The sequence below is a fragment of the Hordeum vulgare genome, chromosome 7H (assembly GCF_904849725.1).
Source record: "Hordeum vulgare subsp. vulgare chromosome 7H, MorexV3_pseudomolecules_assembly, whole genome shotgun sequence".
Classification (NCBI taxonomy): domain Eukaryota; kingdom Viridiplantae; phylum Streptophyta; class Magnoliopsida; order Poales; family Poaceae; genus Hordeum; species Hordeum vulgare.
This window is the reverse complement of record NC_058524.1, coordinates 219943617-219949616: the sequence shown is the minus strand read 5'-3', so window position 1 is coordinate 219949616 and position 6000 is coordinate 219943617.

Below are 6000 nucleotides of genomic sequence, written 5' to 3'. Positions count from 1 at the left end.
AAAAGTGCCCACAAAAGTTAACTAAGTGTGAAGCTTTTGAGCGAGTGAGAGGACCTGGCGCGTTGATGTCGTTGAGGATTTTGTCAAGTTCTACTTCGTTTACAATCCTCGGCTGAGCTGGTTGAGGATTTTGTCTGGGCTGAGGAAGTGGTGCTGGTGCAATTTCCTCAGGAGCATCTTCTTGGTTTTTATCAGCGATGGGGATCGTTTCTTCACCAATTTCCTCAGTGGGGATATTGTCTTCAGTAGGCTTAAGCTTTATTGCTTCCTCAGGAGACAACTTATCTGGATCAGAAGGTAATTGCTCTCTTTGCGAGCCATTAGTTTCATCGAACCGCACATCTAGAGTCTCAACAACTTTGTTGTTATAGTTGTTGAAGACTCTGTAAGTGTGCGAGGCCTTTCCATAACCGAGCATAAAACCTTCATGTGCCTTAGGTGCAAATTTTGAGCTATGGTGAGGATCTCTAATCCAGCATTTCGCACCGAAGACTTCGAAATAACTTACATTGGTTTTCTTGTCAGTGAGGAGTTCATATGAGGTTTTCTTGAGGAATTTGTGAAGATATACCCTGTTGATGATATGGCATGCAGTGTTGATTGCTTGAGGCCAAAAGCGACGAGGAGTCTGATATTCTTCAAGCATGGTTCTAGCCATTTCAACCAGAGTCCTGTTCTTCCTTTCGACGACACCATTCTGCTAAGGAGTATAAGGAGCAGACAATTCGTGAGTAATACCAAGTTCATCAAGATAATCATCAAGACCAGTGTTTTTGAACTCGGTTCCATTATCACTCCTGATATGTTTGATCTTGATGCCAAAGTTCGTCGAGGCCCTTGAAGAAAATCGTTTGAAGATTTATTGCACTTCAGTTTTATACACTATGATATGCACCCAAGTATATCTGGAATAATCATCAACTATGACGTAGCTATATAAAGATGCTGCATTGGTTAGTGTGGCATAGTGGGTAGGTCCAAATAAATCCATATGAAGCAATTCGAATGGACGTGTAGTGGTCATGATGGTTTTAGAGGGATGCTTGGATCTGGTCATTTTCCCAGATTCACAAGCACCGCAGAGATGATCCTTGAGGAATTTGACTGATTCGATGCCGATGACATGCTTCTTCTTCGCGAGCGTGTGCAAATTCCTCATGCCTGCATGACCTAGTCTTCGGTGCCACAGCCATCCTTTTGAGGTTTTTGCTAGTAAGCAAGTGGCTGGTTGAGGACCTGTAGAGAAATCAACTATGTACAAATCCCCTCTTCTTCCACCTTCGAAGACCTTGGATGTGTCAGATTCCATGATGACTACACATCTATATCTACCAAAGATAACAATCATATCAAGATCACAAAGCATCGAGACTGACATAAGGTTAAAACCAAGGGATTCAACAAGCATCACTTTGTCCATATGCCTATCCTTGGAAATAGCCACTTTGCCAAGTCCCAATACCTTGCTTTTACCTTTGTCAGCATATGTGATTTGCTTCAGAGGTGATGGAGTTAGTGGCATATTCATCAGTAAGCTTTTATCACCAGTCATGTGATGTGTGCAGCCACTATCGAGAACCCACTCAGTATTCTTGGGTTTGTCATCCTGCAGATGAATTAGTATAGCTTACCATCTCATATGCTTCAGATTTGAAGAATATGATACTAATTTCATCAGATCAGTAATTTCATCATAAAAGAAATGTAAGGACGTGTGAAATATTTCTATTTCATCAATCATTAGCTTGCGTCCTATCAAGCATTTCCTCAGGTCTCCAGCAAATTCTTGAGATTATGATTTTCATCTGGAGACCTGACCTGCAGAAGTGATTAGTTTGATTTCTTCACCACCCACATCTGAAGGTGTGGCAAAGCGTTCATCATCCTGCGAGCACCATATGAGAAAGGTGGCATTGAAGCTAATGCACTTCTCTTAACAGTAGGGGGATTAAAGTACTCATATGAATATGCAGAGAACTGGTTTGAAGATTTATGAACATAATGATTTGCGGAGTAACGCTCATATTCATATACCTTGTAGTTTCTCTGCATGTTAGACGCATAAGCACGAGTACGAGCATAGTTTTGACCAGTTGAGGATTTTGATCCTCTTGAAGACTTTGGTCCTCCTGAGGAATTTGATCTGGGGTTCAGATTCTTCAGTGGTGGTGTCATGAGGACATTCACCTGAAGATTTCCAAGACAACTTTTGGGAACCCAGATTTTCCCCAGAGGAGGGCCATTCCTGCAGTTAGTTCCAACATATCGAGCAAATACTTCACGAGATTGATTTTTGAACAGTTTTTAGTTGGAACCAAATGACTCATCCGAGGAATAGGATAATTCACATGAAAAGCCAGTTAGATTAGATGGATCAAAAGGAGGACTAGTAGCAGCAACCCATGAGGTTTTGGGATACTGCTCAGGTTTCCAATAAGATCCATCAGCATTTAATTTCATCTCAAAGGCAATTCCTTCTTTCCTCGGGTTCCTGTTCAAGATCTGCTTTTTGAGCACATAACAAAGGGTTTGATATCCTTTGAGGCTTTTGTACATGCCTGTCACGTACAATTCCTTCAACCCTGCATTTTCATCAGTAACATTTGTGTTTTCCTCAAGTGAGGAAATAGACACAACAAGTGCAGTTGAAGAATTTGTAGCAATGGTAGCATTTGATGATTCTGGTGAGGAATTAGCAGTTTCGCGTTCAATGCATTTAAGACATGGAGGAATAAATTCAACTTGACTAGCGCTGATCTGTTGAGCTAGTAATGAATCATTTTCCATACGAAGATCATCATGAGACATCCTCAGCTTCTCAAGATCAAGATTCCTTTGAAGAAATTCATAGGAAAGCTTCTCATGATCAGTGAGGAGTGTATCATAACGATCCTGAAGATTATCAAATCTAGACAGAAGAGTTTTCATGTCATCAGTGAGGATTTGGGTAAGGTTCATTTCGTCATTCAACAGATCATCACTTTTGTCTAGCAGTTTCTGAAGCTTTCCTCACTTTCTCCAGAGCAGTTTGTTGTTTAGTAGCAATGATAGAAAGTTTACTGTAACTGGGTTTCTTATAATCATTAGGTTCACAGTCACTTGAATCAGAGGAGGAGGCATTATTTGGTACCTTCGAACCCTTTTCCATGAAGCAATAGGTTGGAGCGAAGTCATCAGCATAGTCATCAGTATGGATGGTGCAATCATTTTCTTCAAGATTTAAGATTGACTTGCTGACGAAAGTGGTTGTTAGTGCAAGACTAGCCTGTCCAGATTTTGAGTCTTCTTCAGAACCTTCTTCTTCATCACCTTCCTCTGATTCTGCCTCGGAGTCCATTTCCTTGCCAATAAGTGCCCGAGCCTTTCTGAAACTAGTCTTCTTGTGTGATGAGGGCTTTGAAGATGAGGATTTTGAAGATTTATTCTTCTTCTTCGAGTCATCAGAACTGTCATCCTTGTATTTCTTCTTCTTTGATTCCTTTCCCCAACAGGGACAATCAACAATGTAAAGACCTGATTTCTTACACTTGTGATAGGTTCGTTTCTTGTAGTCCTCAGATGAAGATTCTGATTTCCTCATGTCTCTTCTTGAAGATTTACCGAACTGGCCACGTCGTGTAAATCTCTGGAATTTCCTCACGAGCATTGCAAGCTCCTGCCCAAATTCTTCAGGGTCACAAATGCTGTCATATGTGTCTTCTTCTTCAGATGAGGAAATTGCTCTAGCCTTCAGGGCACGTGGTGTGAAATAGCTTTGTCCATATAGATCTCTCTTTTCTTCTAGCTGGAATTCATGAGTATTTAGCCTTTCAAGTATATCAGCTGGATCCAGCATCTTGTAGTCTGGTCTTTCTTGAATCATCAGAACTAAAGTGTCAAATGAAGAATCCAAAGATCTCAGCAGTTTCTTCACAACTTCGTGATCAGTGATGTCTCGAGCTCCCAGTGCTTGCAGTTCATTTGATATGTCAGTGAGGCGATCAAAGGTGTCTTGGCAGCTTTCATTGTCATGTCTCTTGAAGCGATTGAAGAGATTGCGAAGAATATCAACACGAGAGTCACGCTGGGTTGATACTCCTTCATTTACCTTGCATAGTCTCTCCCAGATCAGTGTTGCAGAGCCCAAAGCACTTACTCGTCCAAACTGGTCTGGGCTCAGATGGCCACAGATGATGTTCTTCGCTTGAGATTCGTGTTGCTTGAATTTCTTCACATCAGCCGCAGTGACACTGGCAGAGCTGATGGGGACGCCATTTTCCACAATATACCACAAATCATTATCAATAGCTTGTAGATGCATTTGCATTTTGTTCTTCCAGAAGGGAAAGTTCTTTCCTTCGTAGGTAGGACATGCTCGAGTCACCTTAAACATGCCTGCAGTCGACATAACTAAAACTCCAAGTGGTTAAACCAAAATAACACATAGAACAAGGGAGTACCTTACTCTCATACCAATTGAAAGTGCGTTATATCGACTAGAGGGGGGGTGAATAGGAGATTTTTAGAATTTCATCACTGAGGAAATTCCTTTTGAGGAAATTCCTCACTGATGACTAACTTACAGCGGAAACGGTAAAGGATCAGACATGCAAACGTTCACAACCGCAGTATTTCAGAGTGAAGAATGTGAAAACAGATTGCACAGTGAGCAGGCACGCAGAATACAGATGAGGATTAACTAATGTGAATAATTTGGGGTTGAGGAAATTCAGATAAAGTCTTCAGCAAATTCTTCAAATAGTCAAAGTGAAAGTCATCAACACATAATACAGGAAAAGTAAAGAGTTGAGGAATTAGAACCCGTTTCTCAGTGAAGACAGTCGTTGATGACCCAGTTCCAACTGCTGTGACAGTCGTACATCTGGTTTGGAGCGGCTTGGTATTGAAACCAAAGGACACCTAGTCCCGAGACACACAGTCCCTACCGTATTCTCCTTGAGCTAAGGACACACAGTCCTCGCCCAACACTCATGGGAAGTCTCCTAGGCAGACTTCCAAACCCTCACAAACTTGGTCACTCGACGATCCACAATTAACTGCTGGAACACTCTAGACCATGACGCCTAACCGCTTGGAGGATGCAGAGTCCTCAAAGGTAAAAGGCTTCAGTCCCACACAGGAACAACTTCTTCAGTGATGCTCAATCACTAGGTTTGGTTTGTGGTTTCGGTGGATGGTGTATTTCCTCACTGATGAATTTTTCTCGAAGACTCTGAGGAATTGGGGTGCTCTTATGACAAGTGTGAGTTTCTAACGGAGTAGCCAACCAGCTAGTGGTTGTGGGGGGTGGCTATTTATAGCCTGGGAGCATCCCGACATGATTTGACACTAATGCCCTTAAATAATATGACCGTTAGAGTGGATAAGACCAGTGACTTGGCGTGGTTATCGAAACGGTCGGAACCCTCAACTGTGAGAGTCCTCATGTCACTCATATTCCTCACTTGAGGCTTTTCATAGGATTAGGCTTGGGTTGAGCATCATGAGGAAATTCATTCCATAATGTAACTTTGACCCCCTTTAACAGTACGGTGTTCCTATTACTCAAATGCGAAGAAAGTAAAACAGAAAGTGTAATTTTTCATGCTTCAAATTCTTCAGAATGATTTTCTTCAGGAACCACCGGACTTCTCAATATCAGTATCCTCATGAGGAATATCAATTTCATCGCAGATTCCTCGCGATTCATTTCTTCAGCTTCAGACCAATTTCTTCAACTGAAGACATATATTTTTAGGGGTCGATATTCTTCAAATATCTCAAACTCCTCAATGACTTATAGATCCTGTGTACACTCACAAACACATTAGATACATAACCTATAAGTCTTCAAACCACCAAAATCAATAAGGGGCACTAGATGCAATTACAAGCATCAATTCAGCATGGCAATTAAACTATAGGCTATACCGATCGACGTGCGCCGCCATGATACCGAAGCGGCGAAGCCTACTGTGCATGCCATGTGATCGAGCTAGGCTGCCTGCATGCGTGCCGTCA